Here is a 15,123-nt window from a genome sequence, read left to right on the forward strand (position 1 = left end):
AGGTGGGCTTAAACGGCATCTGACGCTGAAATGTTTCGACTCTGAAGACTCCAAAGACCGTATGAAATGTAACACAAGGACGTACATGTAAAAGAAAGGGTAATGCGTTGTAGATTTGTGAAAGCGTAAAGTAAGATGGAGTAAAAGTAAGAAAAGCAAGTGAAAGAATGTGCATGTAAGTGCTTGAGGATGGCAAAAGCTTACAGCACCTGGTATTCCCAGGCGGTCTCCCATCCAAGTATTAACCAGGCCCGACCCTGCTTAGCTTCCGAGATCAGACGAGATCGGGCGTGCTCAGGGTGGTATGGCCGTAAGCAAAAGCACTGCTTCCACTCAGCCTATTTATAAGCATGCGGCAAAAGACGGCTGCCTTTTCCACACTACAGGGGACACACATTTACTCGCCCTCCTTTCTTACTTCCAAAGCAATCCCACCAAGCTCATTCAAACCAATCACACATTTCATTGCTCTCTCCTGTCCTCCTTCTCTTTTCACAAAAAAAATAAAACAACAAAACTTGCTCTTTTGGCTGACACTTGAACATTCAGCAACAAAGGCTAACGCCGGCCGCCAGACTCGGCCTTGTCAACATAAAAGTCACATAAGCCACATGAGTCGAATGGGCTTGTGAAACGGGACAATTACAAAATCACAAATCTTTCTCAACTGTCTTGGCTCCTTTTATTTACACCCCTAAATTCCACATACTAAGGTACAACAGGAATACGGGATAAATGCAGAGGCTACTTCCTACCAATATGGAAGCCGGGCAAAAAAAAAAAAAGAAAAAAGCTCACGCTAGCACGCCGGGCGAAGCATCGCTCTGAGGTGAGTTGCGAGTCGCAGGGATGCCGGTGAAGCAGGCTCGGGCTGAGTGGGCCAGCCAGCCTTTTGACTTAGGGAAGTGGCGTCGCCATGTCAAGTTCAAAGAGCTCTGTGAAGCTTTAGGGGGACAAAAGAACAACTGTTGTAGATGCAGGCAGGTCTGGGAGGAGAATTAAAAAAAAACTCAATACAACTGGAAATCAGCCCCCCGAAACGAGAACGGGGACCCATGAATGGCGGCCCATGACTTGAGGTTGCGTGTAACGGTGAAATAAACATCACGGCTGTGACGAAACGGTGCTGTTATTGCCCCACGGCTCACTCCCTTTCGTGATGTGTTGCTTTAATGTGACCTAAGTAAGTGATCTAAATTAGCAGGTGTTTTTTTGTTTGTTTGTTTGTTTTTAACAGCAAATATTGGGCTTGTCCCACCCATGAGCTGTAATTGTGATTGGTTGTAGTTCTGCTCTGCGTTGACATCCTGTAACAGACTTTCCCCCCCATGTTGTCAGTTTCCTCAAACGTACACTGACCCCTACTGGCAGGCTTGGGTTACTTTTATCCACAGCATTCCCTCCACAGAGTTCTTGTTGAATATTTTCCAGTGTTTTGTTTTGAGAGCAACTGGCTATAATTAAGCCAAACTACAACTGATTGGTTTCCATCCCATGGCAGGCCATGCAGGTGGGCTTAAACGGCATCTGACGCTGAAATGTTTCGACTCTGAAGACTCCAAAGACCGTATGAAATATAACACAAGGACGTACATGTAAAAGAAAGGGTAATGCGTTGTAGATTTGTGAAAGCGTAAAGTAAGATGGAGTAAAAGTAAGAAAAGCAAGTGAAAGAATGTGCATGTAAGTGCTTGAGGATGGCAAAAGCTTACAGCACCTGGTATTCCCAGGCGGTCTCCCATCCAAGTACTAACCAGGCCCGACCCTGCTTAGCTTCCGAGATCAGACGAGATCGGGCGTGCTCAGGGTGGTATGGCCGTAAGCGAGAGCACTGCTTCCACTCAGCCTATTTATAAGCATGCGGCAAAAGACGGCTGCCTTTTCCACACTACAGGGGACACACATTTACTCGCCCTCCTTTCTTACTTCCAAAGCAACCCCACCAAGCTCATTCAAACCAATCACACATTTCATTGCTCTCTCCTGTCCTCCTTCTCTTTTCACAAAAAAAATAAAACAACAAAACTTGCTCTTTTGGCTGACACTTGAACATTCAGCAACAAAGGCTAACACCGGCCGCCAGACTCGGCCTTGTCAACATAAAAGTCACATAAGCCACATGAGTCGAATGGGCTTGTGAAACGGGACAATTACAAAATCACAAATCTTTCTCAACTGTCTTGGCTCCTTTTATTTACACCCCTAAATTCCACATACTAAGGTACAACAGGAATACGGGATAAATGCAGAGGCTACTTCCTACCAATATGGAAGCCGGGCAAAAAAAAAAAAAGAAAAAAGCTCACGCTAGCACGCCGGGCGAAGCATCGCTCTGAGGTGAGTTGCGAGTCGCAGGGATGCCGGTGAAGCAGGCTCGGGCTGAGTGGGCCAGCCAGCCTTTTGACTTAGGGAAGTGGCGTCGCCATGTCAAGTTCAAAGAGCTCTGTGAAGCTTTAGGGGGACAAAAGAACAACTGTTGTAGATGCAGGCAGGTCTGGGAGGAGAATTTAAAAAAAACTCAATACAACTGGAAATCAGCCCCCCGAAACGAGAACGGGGACCCATGAATGGCGGCCCATGACTTGAGGTTGCGTGTAACGGTGAAATAAACATCACGGCTGTGACGAAACGGTGCTGTTATTGCCCCACGGCTCACTCCCTTTCGTGATGTGTTGCTTTAATGTGACCTAAGTAAGTGATCTAAATTAGCAGGTGTTTTTTTGTTTGTTTGTTTGTTTTTAACAGCAAATATTGGGCTTGTCCCACCCATGAGCTGTAATTGTGATTGGTTGTAGTTCTGCTCTGCGTTGACATCCTGTAACAGACTTTCCCCCCCATGTTGTCAGTTTCCTCAAACGTACACTGACCCCTACTGGCAGGCTTGGGTTACTTTTATCCACAGCATTCCCTCCACAGAGTTCTTGTTGAATATTTTCCAGTGTTTTGTTTTGAGAGCAACTGGCTATAATTAAGCCAAACTACAACTGATTGGTTTCCATCCCATGGCAGGCCATGCAGGTGGGCTTAAACGGCATCTGACGCTGAAATGTTTCGACTCTGAAGACTCCAAAGACCGTATGAAATGTAACACAAGGACGTACATGTAAAAGAAAGGGTAATGCGTTGTAGATTTGTGAAAGCGTAAAGTAAGATGGAGTAAAAGTAAGAAAAGCAAGTGAAAGAATGTGCATGTAAGTGCTTGAGGATGGCAAAAGCTTACAGCACCTGGTATTCCCAGGCGGTCTCCCATCCAAGTACTAACCAGGCCCGACCCTGCTTAGCTTCCGAGATCAGACGAGATCTGGCGTGCTCAGGGTGGTATGGCCGTAAGCGAGAGCACTGCTTCCACTCAGCCTATTTATAAGCATGCGGCAAAAGACGGCTGCCTTTTCCACACTACAGGGGACACACATTTACTCGCCCTCCTTTCTTACTTCCAAAGCAATCCCACCAAGCTCATTCAAACCAATCACACATTTCATTGCTCTCTCCTGTCCTCCTTCTCTTTTCACAAAAAAAATAAAACAACAAAACTTGCTCTTTTGGCTGACACTTGAACATTCAGCAACAAAGGCTAACGCCGGCCGCCAGACTCGGCCTTGTCAACATAAAAGTCACATAAGCCACATGAGTCGAATGGGCTTGTGAAACGGGACAATTACAAAATCACAAATCTTTCTCAACTGTCTTGGCTCCTTTTATTTACACCCCTAAATTCCACATACTAAGGTACAACAGGAATACGGGATAAATGCAGAGGCTACTTCCTACCAATATGGAAGCCGGGCAAAAAAAAAAAAAGAAAAAAGCTCACGCTAGCACGCCGGGCGAAGCATCGCTCTGAGGTGAGTTGCGAGTCGCAGGGATGCCGGTGAAGCAGGCTCGGGCTGAGTGGGCCAGCCAGCCTTTTGACTTAGGGAAGTGGCGTCGCCATGTCAAGTTCAAAGAGCTCTGTGAAGCTTTAGGGGGACAAAAGAACAACTGTTGTAGATGCAGGCAGGTCTGGGAGGAGAATTTTAAAAAAACTCAATACAACTGGAAATCAGCCCCCCGAAACGAGAACGGGGACCCATGAATGGCGGCCCATGACTTGAGGTTGCGTGTAACGGTGAAATAAACATCACGGCTGTGACGAAACGGTGCTGTTATTGCCCCACGGCTCACTCCCTTTCGTGATGTGTTGCTTTAATGTGACCTAAGTAAGTGATCTAAATTAGCAGGTGTTTTTTTGTTTGTTTGTTTGTTTTTAACAGCAAATATTGGGCTTGTCCCACCCATGAGCTGTAATTGTGATTGGTTGTAGTTCTGCTCTGCGTTGACATCCTGTAACAGACTTTCCCCCCCATGTTGTCAGTTTCCTCAAACGTACACTGACCCCTACTGGCAGGCTTGGGTTACTTTTATCCACAGCATTCCCTCCACAGAGTTCTTGTTGAATATTTTCCAGTGTTTTGTTTTGAGAGCAACTGGCTATAATTAAGCCAAACTACAACTGATTGGTTTCCATCCCATGGCAGGCCATGCAGGTGGGCTTAAACGGCATCTGACGCTGAAATGTTTCGACTCTGAAGACTCCAAAGACCGTATGAAATGTAACACAAGGACGTACATGTAAAAGAAAGGGTAATGCGTTGTAGATTTGTGAAAGCGTAAAGTAAGATGGAGTAAAAGTAAGAAAAGCAAGTGAAAGAATGTGCATGTAAGTGCTTGAGGATGGCAAAAGCTTACAGCACCTGGTATTCCCAGGCGGTCTCCCATCCAAGTACTAACCAGGCCCGACCCTGCTTAGCTTCCGAGATCAGACGAGATCGGGCGTGCTCAGGGTGGTATGGCCATAAGCGAGAGCACTGCTTCCACTCAGCCTATTTATAAGCACGCGGCAAAAGACGGCTGCCTTTTCCACACTACAGGGGACACACATTTACTCGCCCTCCTTTCTTACTTCCAAAGCAACCCCACCAAGCTCATTCAAACCAATCACACATTTCATTGCTCTCTCCTGTCCTCCTTCTCTTTTCACAAAAAAAATAAAACAACAAAACTTGCTCTTTTGGCTGACACTTGAACATTCAGCAACAAAGGCTAACGCCGGCCGCCAGACTCGGCCTTGTCAACATAAAAGTCACATAAGCCACATGAGTCGAATGGGCTTGTGAAACGGGACAATTACAAAATCACAAATCTTTCTCAACTGTCTTGGCTCCTTTTATTTACACCCCTAAATTCCACATACTAAGGTACAACAGGAATACGGGATAAATGCAGAGGCTACTTCCTACCAATATGGAAGCCGGGCAAAAAAAAAAAAAGAAAAAAGCTCACGCTAGCACGCCGGGCGAAGCATCGCTCTGAGGTGAGTTGCGAGTCGCAGGGATGCCGGTGAAGCAGGCTCGGGCTGAGTGGGCCAGCCAGCCTTTTGACTTAGGGAAGTGGCGTCGCCATGTCAAGTTCAAAGAGCTCTGTGAAGCTTTAGGGGGACAAAAGAACAACTGTTGTAGATGCAGGCAGGTCTGGGAGGAGAATTTTAAAAAAACTCAATACAACTGGAAATCAGCCCCCCGAAACGAGAACGGGGACCCATGAATGGCGGCCCATGACTTGAGGTTGCGTGTAACGGTGAAATAAACATCACGGCTGTGACGAAACGGTGCTGTTATTGCCCCACGGCTCACTCCCTTTCGTGATGTGTTGCTTTAATGTGACCTAAGTAAGTGATCTAAATTAGCAGGTGTTTTTTTGTTTGTTTGTTTGTTTTTAACAGCAAATATTGGGCTTGTCCCACCCATGAGCTGTAATTGTGATTGGTTGTAGTTCTGCTCTGCGTTGACATCCTGTAACAGACCTTCCCCCCCATGTTGTCAGTTTCCTCAAACGTACACTGACCCCTACTGGCAGGCTTGGGTTACTTTTATCCACAGCATTCCCTCCACAGAGTTCTTGTTGAATATTTTCCAGTGTTTTGTTTTGAGAGCAACTGGCTATAATTAAGCCAAACTACAACTGATTGGTTTCCATCCCATGGCAGGCCATGCAGGTGGGCTTAAACGGCATCTGACGCTGAAATGTTTCGACTCTGAAGACTCCAAAGACCGTATGAAATGTAACACAAGGACGTACATGTAAAAGAAAGGGTAATGCGTTGTAGATTTGTGAAAGCGTAAAGTAAGATGGAGTAAAAGTAAGAAAAGCAAGTGAAAGAATGTGCATGTAAGTGCTTGAGGATGGCAAAAGCTTACAGCACCTGGTATTCCCAGGCGGTCTCCCATCCAAGTACTAACCAGGCCCGACCCTGCTTAGCTTCCGAGATCAGACGAGATCGGGCGTGCTCAGGGTGGTATGGCCGTAAGCGAGAGCGCTGCTTCCACTCAGCCTATTTATAAGCATGCGGCAAAAGACGGCTGCCTTTTCCACACTACAGGGGACACACATTTACTCGCCCTCCTTTCTTACTTCCAAAGCAACCCCACCAAGCTCATTCAAACCAATCACACATTTCATTGCTCTCTCCTGTCCTCCTTCTCTTTTCACAAAAAAAATAAAACAACAAAACTTGCTCTTTTGGCTGACACTTGAACATTCAGCAACAAAGGCTAACGCCGGCCGCCAGACTCGGCCTTGTCAACATAAAAGTCACATAAGCCACATGAGTCGAATGGGCTTGTGAAACGGGACAATTACAAAATCACAAATCTTTCTCAACTGTCTTGGCTCCTTTTATTTACACCCCTAAATTCCACATACTAAGGTACAACAGGAATACGGGATAAATGCAGAGGCTACTTCCTACCAATATGGAAGCCGGGCAAAAAAAAAGAAAAAGAAAAAAGCTCACGCTAGCACGCCGGGCGAAGCATCGCTCTGAGGTGAGTTGCGAGTCGCAGGGATGCCGGTGAAGCAGGCTCGGGCTGAGTGGGCCAGCCAGCCTTTTGACTTAGGGAAGTGGCGTCGCCATGTCAAGTTCAAAGAGCTCTGTGAAGCTTTAGGGGGACAAAAGAACAACTGTTGTAGATGCAGGCAGGTCTGGGAGGAGAATTTTAAAAAAACTCAATACAACTGGAAATCAGCCCCCCGAAACGAGAACGGGGACCCATGAATGGCGGCCCATGACTTGAGGTTGCGTGTAACGGTGAAATAAACATCACGGCTGTGACGAAACGGTGCTGTTATTGCCCCACGGCTCACTCCCTTTCGTGATGTGTTGCTTTAATGTGACCTAAGTAAGTGATCTAAATTAGCAGGTGTTTTTTTGTTTGTTTGTTTGTTTTTAACAGCAAATATTGGGCTTGTCCCACCCATGAGCTGTAATTGTGATTGGTTGTAGTTCTGCTCTGCGTTGACATCCTGTAACAGACTTTCCCCCCCATGTTGTCAGTTTCCTCAAACGTACACTGACCCCTACTGGCAGGCTTGGGTTACTTTTATCCACAGCATTCCCTCCACAGAGTTCTTGTTGAATATTTTCCAGTGTTTTGTTTTGAGAGCAACTGGCTATAATTAAGCCAAACTACAACTGATTGGTTTCCATCCCATGGCAGGCCATGCAGGTGGGCTTAAACGGCATCTGACGCTGAAATGTTTCGACTCTGAAGACTCCAAAGACCGTATGAAATGTAACACAAGGACGTACATGTAAAAGAAAGGGTAATGCGTTGTAGATTTGTGAAAGCGTAAAGTAAGATGGAGTAAAAGTAAGAAAAGCAAGTGAAAGAATGTGCATGTAAGTGCTTGAGGATGGCAAAAGCTTACAGCACCTGGTATTCCCAGGCAGTCTCCCATCCAAGTACTAACCAGGCCCGACCCTGCTTAGCTTCCGAGATCAGACGAGATCGGGCGTGCTCAGGGTGGTATGGCCGTAAGCGAAAGCACTGCTTCCACTCAGCCTATTTATAAGCATGCGGCAAAAGACGGCTGCCTTTTCCACACTACAGGGGACACACATTTACTCGCCCTCCTTTCTTACTTCCAAAGCAACCCCACCAAGCTCATTCAAACCAATCACACATTTCATTGCTCTCTCCTGTCCTCCTTCTCTTTTCACAAAAAAAATAAAACAACAAAACTTGCTCTTTTGGCTGACACTTGAACATTCAGCAACAAAGGCTAACGCCGGCCGCCAGACTCGGCCTTGTCAACATAAAAGTCACATAAGCCACATGAGTCGAATGGGCTTGTGAAACGGGACAATTACAAAATCACAAATCTTTCTCAACTGTCTTGGCTCCTTTTATTTACACCCCTAAATTCCACATACTAAGGTACAACAGGAATACGGGATAAATGCAGAGGCTACTTCCTACCAATATGGAAGCCGGGCAAAAAAAAAAAAAGAAAAAAGCTCACGCTAGCACGCCGGGCGAAGCATCGCTCTGAGGTGAGTTGCGAGTCGCAGGGATGCCGGTGAAGCAGGCTCGGGCTGAGTGGGCCAGCCAGCCTTTTGACTTAGGGAAGTGGCGTCGCCATGTCAAGTTCAAAGAGCTCTGTGAAGCTTTAGGGGGACAAAAGAACAACTGTTGTAGATGCAGGCAGGTCTGGGAGGAGAATTTAAAAAAAACTCAATACAACTGGAAATCAGCCCCCCGAAACGAGAACGGGGACCCATGAATGGCGGCCCATGACTTGAGGTTGCGTGTAACGGTGAAATAAACATCACGGCTGTGACGAAACGGTGCTGTTATTGCCCCACGGCTCACTCCCTTTCGTGATGTGTTGCTTTAATGTGACCTAAGTAAGTGATCTAAATTAGCAGGTGTTTTTTTGTTTGTTTGTTTGTTTTTAACAGCAAATATTGGGCTTGTCCCACCCATGAGCTGTAATTGTGATTGGTTGTAGTTCTGCTCTGCGTTGACATCCTGTAACAGACTTTCCCCCCCATGTTGTCAGTTTCCTCAAACGTACACTGACCCCTACTGGCAGGCTTGGGTTACTTTTATCCACAGCATTCCCTCCACAGAGTTCTTGTTGAATATTTTCCAGTGTTTTGTTTTGAGAGCAACTGGCTATAATTAAGCCAAACTACAACTGATTGGTTTCCATCCCATGGCAGGCCATGCAGGTGGGCTTAAACGGCATCTGACGCTGAAATGTTTCGACTCTGAAGACTCCAAAGACCGTATGAAATGTAACACAAGGACGTACATGTAAAAGAAAGGGTAATGCGTTGTAGATTTGTGAAAGCGTAAAGTAAGATGGAGTAAAAGTAAGAAAAGCAAGTGAAAGAATGTGCATGTAAGTGCTTGAGGATGGCAAAAGCTTACAGCACCTGGTATTCCCAGGCGGTCTCCCATCCAAGTATTAACCAGGCCCGACCCTGCTTAGCTTCCGAGATCAGACGAGATCGGGCGTGCTCAGGGTGGTATGGCCGTAAGCAAAAGCACTGCTTCCACTCAGCCTATTTATAAGCATGCGGCAAAAGACGGCTGCCTTTTCCACACTACAGGGGACACACATTTACTCGCCCTCCTTTCTTACTTCCAAAGCAATCCCACCAAGCTCATTCAAACCAATCACACATTTCATTGCTCTCTCCTGTCCTCCTTCTCTTTTCACAAAAAAAATAAAACAACAAAACTTGCTCTTTTGGCTGACACTTGAACATTCAGCAACAAAGGCTAACGCCGGCCGCCAGACTCGGCCTTGTCAACATAAAAGTCACATAAGCCACATGAGTCGAATGGGCTTGTGAAACGGGACAATTACAAAATCACAAATCTTTCTCAACTGTCTTGGCTCCTTTTATTTACACCCCTAAATTCCACATACTAAGGTACAACAGGAATACGGGATAAATGCAGAGGCTACTTCCTACCAATATGGAAGCCGGGCAAAAAAAAAAAAAGAAAAAAGCTCACGCTAGCACGCCGGGCGAAGCATCGCTCTGAGGTGAGTTGCGAGTCGCAGGGATGCCGGTGAAGCAGGCTCGGGCTGAGTGGGCCAGCCAGCCTTTTGACTTAGGGAAGTGGCGTCGCCATGTCAAGTTCAAAGAGCTCTGTGAAGCTTTAGGGGGACAAAAGAACAACTGTTGTAGATGCAGGCAGGTCTGGGAGGAGAATTAAAAAAAAACTCAATACAACTGGAAATCAGCCCCCCGAAACGAGAACGGGGACCCATGAATGGCGGCCCATGACTTGAGGTTGCGTGTAACGGTGAAATAAACATCACGGCTGTGACGAAACGGTGCTGTTATTGCCCCACGGCTCACTCCCTTTCGTGATGTGTTGCTTTAATGTGACCTAAGTAAGTGATCTAAATTAGCAGGTGTTTTTTTGTTTGTTTGTTTGTTTTTAACAGCAAATATTGGGCTTGTCCCACCCATGAGCTGTAATTGTGATTGGTTGTAGTTCTGCTCTGCGTTGACATCCTGTAACAGACTTTCCCCCCCATGTTGTCAGTTTCCTCAAACGTACACTGACCCCTACTGGCAGGCTTGGGTTACTTTTATCCACAGCATTCCCTCCACAGAGTTCTTGTTGAATATTTTCCAGTGTTTTGTTTTGAGAGCAACTGGCTATAATTAAGCCAAACTACAACTGATTGGTTTCCATCCCATGGCAGGCCATGCAGGTGGGCTTAAACGGCATCTGACGCTGAAATGTTTCGACTCTGAAGACTCCAAAGACCGTATGAAATGTAACACAAGGACGTACATGTAAAAGAAAGGGTAATGCGTTGTAGATTTGTGAAAGCGTAAAGTAAGATGGAGTAAAAGTAAGAAAAGCAAGTGAAAGAATGTGCATGTAAGTGCTTGAGGATGGCAAAAGCTTACAGCACCTGGTATTCCCAGGCGGTCTCCCATCCAAGTACTAACCAGGCCCGACCCTGCTTAGCTTCCGAGATCAGACGAGATCGGGCGTGCTCAGGGTGGTATGGCCGTAAGCGAGAGCACTGCTTCCACTCAGCCTATTTATAAGCATGCGGCAAAAGACGGCTGCCTTTTCCACACTACAGGGGACACACATTTACTCGCCCTCCTTTCTTACTTCCAAAGCAACCCCACCAAGCTCATTCAAACCAATCACACATTTCATTGCTCTCTCCTGTCCTCCTTCTCTTTTCACAAAAAAAATAAAACAACAAAACTTGCTCTTTTGGCTGACACTTGAACATTCAGCAACAAAGGCTAACACCGGCCGCCAGACTCGGCCTTGTCAACATAAAAGTCACATAAGCCACATGAGTCGAATGGGCTTGTGAAACGGGACAATTACAAAATCACAAATCTTTCTCAACTGTCTTGGCTCCTTTTATTTACACCCCTAAATTCCACATACTAAGGTACAACAGGAATACGGGATAAATGCAGAGGCTACTTCCTACCAATATGGAAGCCGGGCAAAAAAAAAAAAAGAAAAAAGCTCACGCTAGCACGCCGGGCGAAGCATCGCTCTGAGGTGAGTTGCGAGTCGCAGGGATGCCGGTGAAGCAGGCTCGGGCTGAGTGGGCCAGCCAGCCTTTTGACTTAGGGAAGTGGCGTCGCCATGTCAAGTTCAAAGAGCTCTGTGAAGCTTTAGGGGGACAAAAGAACAACTGTTGTAGATGCAGGCAGGTCTGGGAGGAGAATTTAAAAAAAACTCAATACAACTGGAAATCAGCCCCCCGAAACGAGAACGGGGACCCATGAATGGCGGCCCATGACTTGAGGTTGCGTGTAACGGTGAAATAAACATCACGGCTGTGACGAAACGGTGCTGTTATTGCCCCACGGCTCACTCCCTTTCGTGATGTGTTGCTTTAATGTGACCTAAGTAAGTGATCTAAATTAGCAGGTGTTTTTTTGTTTGTTTGTTTGTTTTTAACAGCAAATATTGGGCTTGTCCCACCCATGAGCTGTAATTGTGATTGGTTGTAGTTCTGCTCTGCGTTGACATCCTGTAACAGACTTTCCCCCCCATGTTGTCAGTTTCCTCAAACGTACACTGACCCCTACTGGCAGGCTTGGGTTACTTTTATCCACAGCATTCCCTCCACAGAGTTCTTGTTGAATATTTTCCAGTGTTTTGTTTTGAGAGCAACTGGCTATAATTAAGCCAAACTACAACTGATTGGTTTCCATCCCATGGCAGGCCATGCAGGTGGGCTTAAACGGCATCTGACGCTGAAATGTTTCGACTCTGAAGACTCCAAAGACCGTATGAAATGTAACACAAGGACGTACATGTAAAAGAAAGGGTAATGCGTTGTAGATTTGTGAAAGCGTAAAGTAAGATGGAGTAAAAGTAAGAAAAGCAAGTGAAAGAATGTGCATGTAAGTGCTTGAGGATGGCAAAAGCTTACAGCACCTGGTATTCCCAGGCGGTCTCCCATCCAAGTACTAACCAGGCCCGACCCTGCTTAGCTTCCGAGATCAGACGAGATCTGGCGTGCTCAGGGTGGTATGGCCGTAAGCGAGAGCACTGCTTCCACTCAGCCTATTTATAAGCATGCGGCAAAAGACGGCTGCCTTTTCCACACTACAGGGGACACACATTTACTCGCCCTCCTTTCTTACTTCCAAAGCAATCCCACCAAGCTCATTCAAACCAATCACACATTTCATTGCTCTCTCCTGTCCTCCTTCTCTTTTCACAAAAAAAATAAAACAACAAAACTTGCTCTTTTGGCTGACACTTGAACATTCAGCAACAAAGGCTAACGCCGGCCGCCAGACTCGGCCTTGTCAACATAAAAGTCACATAAGCCACATGAGTCGAATGGGCTTGTGAAACGGGACAATTACAAAATCACAAATCTTTCTCAACTGTCTTGGCTCCTTTTATTTACACCCCTAAATTCCACATACTAAGGTACAACAGGAATACGGGATAAATGCAGAGGCTACTTCCTACCAATATGGAAGCCGGGCAAAAAAAAAAAAAGAAAAAAGCTCACGCTAGCACGCCGGGCGAAGCATCGCTCTGAGGTGAGTTGCGAGTCGCAGGGATGCCGGTGAAGCAGGCTCGGGCTGAGTGGGCCAGCCAGCCTTTTGACTTAGGGAAGTGGCGTCGCCATGTCAAGTTCAAAGAGCTCTGTGAAGCTTTAGGGGGACAAAAGAACAACTGTTGTAGATGCAGGCAGGTCTGGGAGGAGAATTTTAAAAAAACTCAATACAACTGGAAATCAGCCCCCCGAAACGAGAACGGGGACCCATGAATGGCGGCCCATGACTTGAGGTTGCGTGTAACGGTGAAATAAACATCACGGCTGTGACGAAACGGTGCTGTTATTGCCCCACGGCTCACTCCCTTTCGTGATGTGTTGCTTTAATGTGACCTAAGTAAGTGATCTAAATTAGCAGGTGTTTTTTTGTTTGTTTGTTTGTTTTTAACAGCAAATATTGGGCTTGTCCCACCCATGAGCTGTAATTGTGATTGGTTGTAGTTCTGCTCTGCGTTGACATCCTGTAACAGACTTTCCCCCCCATGTTGTCAGTTTCCTCAAACGTACACTGACCCCTACTGGCAGGCTTGGGTTACTTTTATCCACAGCATTCCCTCCACAGAGTTCTTGTTGAATATTTTCCAGTGTTTTGTTTTGAGAGCAACTGGCTATAATTAAGCCAAACTACAACTGATTGGTTTCCATCCCATGGCAGGCCATGCAGGTGGGCTTAAACGGCATCTGACGCTGAAATGTTTCGACTCTGAAGACTCCAAAGACCGTATGAAATGTAACACAAGGACGTACATGTAAAAGAAAGGGTAATGCGTTGTAGATTTGTGAAAGCGTAAAGTAAGATGGAGTAAAAGTAAGAAAAGCAAGTGAAAGAATGTGCATGTAAGTGCTTGAGGATGGCAAAAGCTTACAGCACCTGGTATTCCCAGGCGGTCTCCCATCCAAGTACTAACCAGGCCCGACCCTGCTTAGCTTCCGAGATCAGACGAGATCGGGCGTGCTCAGGGTGGTATGGCCGTAAGCGAGAGCACTGCTTCCACTCAGCCTATTTATAAGCACGCGGCAAAAGACGGCTGCCTTTTCCACACTACAGGGGACACACATTTACTCGCCCTCCTTTCTTACTTCCAAAGCAACCCCACCAAGCTCATTCAAACCAATCACACATTTCATTGCTCTCTCCTGTCCTCCTTCTCTTTTCACAAAAAAAATAAAACAACAAAACTTGCTCTTTTGGCTGACACTTGAACATTCAGCAACAAAGGCTAACGCCGGCCGCCAGACTCGGCCTTGTCAACATAAAAGTCACATAAGCCACATGAGTCGAATGGGCTTGTGAAACGGGACAATTACAAAATCACAAATCTTTCTCAACTGTCTTGGCTCCTTTTATTTACACCCCTAAATTCCACATACTAAGGTACAACAGGAATACGGGATAAATGCAGAGGCTACTTCCTACCAATATGGAAGCCGGGCAAAAAAAAAAAAAGAAAAAAGCTCACGCTAGCACGCCGGGCGAAGCATCGCTCTGAGGTGAGTTGCGAGTCGCAGGGATGCCGGTGAAGCAGGCTCGGGCTGAGTGGGCCAGCCAGCCTTTTGACTTAGGGAAGTGGCGTCGCCATGTCAAGTTCAAAGAGCTCTGTGAAGCTTTAGGGGGACAAAAGAACAACTGTTGTAGATGCAGGCAGGTCTGGGAGGAGAATTTTAAAAAAACTCAATACAACTGGAAATCAGCCCCCCGAAACGAGAACGGGGACCCATGAATGGCGGCCCATGACTTGAGGTTGCGTGTAACGGTGAAATAAACATCACGGCTGTGACGAAACGGTGCTGTTATTGCCCCACGGCTCACTCCCTTTCGTGATGTGTTGCTTTAATGTGACCTAAGTAAGTGATCTAAATTAGCAGGTGTTTTTTTGTTTGTTTGTTTGTTTTTAACAGCAAATATTGGGCTTGTCCCACCCATGAGCTGTAATTGTGATTGGTTGTAGTTCTGCTCTGCGTTGACATCCTGTAACAGACCTTCCCCCCCATGTTGTCAGTTTCCTCAAACGTACACTGACCCCTACTGGCAGGCTTGGGTTACTTTTATCCACAGCATTCCCTCCACAGAGTTCTTGTTGAATATTTTCCAGTGTTTTGTTTTGAGAGCAACTGGCTATAATTAAGCCAAACTACAACTGATTGGTTTCCATCCCATGGCAGGCCATGCAGGTGGGCTTAAACGGCATCTGACGCTGAAATGTTTCGACT

At 46.3% G+C, this 15,123-nt stretch overlaps 10 non-coding genes across 10 annotated transcripts; all 10 read right to left on the minus strand.

Annotated features, from left to right (window-relative positions):
- Positions 1–197: 197 nt before the first annotated feature.
- LOC140575654 (5S ribosomal RNA) lies at positions 198–316 on the minus strand. Its single transcript, XR_011980924.1, has one exon. It is a non-coding gene; the product is annotated as a 5S ribosomal RNA (ribosomal RNA).
- Positions 317–1,705: 1,389 nt separating this feature from the next.
- On the minus strand, positions 1,706–1,824 carry LOC140576308 (5S ribosomal RNA). Its single transcript, XR_011981528.1, has one exon. It is a non-coding gene; the product is annotated as a 5S ribosomal RNA (ribosomal RNA).
- Positions 1,825–3,213: 1,389 nt separating this feature from the next.
- On the minus strand, positions 3,214–3,332 carry LOC140575675 (5S ribosomal RNA). Its single transcript, XR_011980944.1, has one exon. It is a non-coding gene; the product is annotated as a 5S ribosomal RNA (ribosomal RNA).
- A 1,389-nt stretch (positions 3,333–4,721) lies between these two features.
- LOC140576439 (5S ribosomal RNA) lies at positions 4,722–4,840 on the minus strand. The gene has a single exon (XR_011981652.1). It is a non-coding gene; the product is annotated as a 5S ribosomal RNA (ribosomal RNA).
- Positions 4,841–6,229: 1,389 nt separating this feature from the next.
- Positions 6,230–6,348, minus strand: LOC140576309 (5S ribosomal RNA). The gene has a single exon (XR_011981529.1). It is a non-coding gene; the product is annotated as a 5S ribosomal RNA (ribosomal RNA).
- A 1,391-nt stretch (positions 6,349–7,739) lies between these two features.
- Positions 7,740–7,858, minus strand: LOC140575626 (5S ribosomal RNA). The gene has a single exon (XR_011980898.1). It is a non-coding gene; the product is annotated as a 5S ribosomal RNA (ribosomal RNA).
- A 1,389-nt stretch (positions 7,859–9,247) lies between these two features.
- Positions 9,248–9,366, minus strand: LOC140575655 (5S ribosomal RNA). The gene has a single exon (XR_011980925.1). It is a non-coding gene; the product is annotated as a 5S ribosomal RNA (ribosomal RNA).
- A 1,389-nt stretch (positions 9,367–10,755) lies between these two features.
- Positions 10,756–10,874, minus strand: LOC140576310 (5S ribosomal RNA). Its single transcript, XR_011981530.1, has one exon. It is a non-coding gene; the product is annotated as a 5S ribosomal RNA (ribosomal RNA).
- Positions 10,875–12,263: 1,389 nt separating this feature from the next.
- Positions 12,264–12,382, minus strand: LOC140575676 (5S ribosomal RNA). Its single transcript, XR_011980945.1, has one exon. It is a non-coding gene; the product is annotated as a 5S ribosomal RNA (ribosomal RNA).
- Positions 12,383–13,771: 1,389 nt separating this feature from the next.
- Positions 13,772–13,890, minus strand: LOC140576311 (5S ribosomal RNA). The gene has a single exon (XR_011981531.1). It is a non-coding gene; the product is annotated as a 5S ribosomal RNA (ribosomal RNA).
- Between the last annotated feature and the right edge of the window lie 1,233 nt (positions 13,891–15,123).

This window comes from Salminus brasiliensis, chromosome 13, assembly GCF_030463535.1.
Source record: "Salminus brasiliensis chromosome 13, fSalBra1.hap2, whole genome shotgun sequence".
NCBI lineage: Eukaryota > Metazoa > Chordata > Actinopteri > Characiformes > Bryconidae > Salminus > Salminus brasiliensis.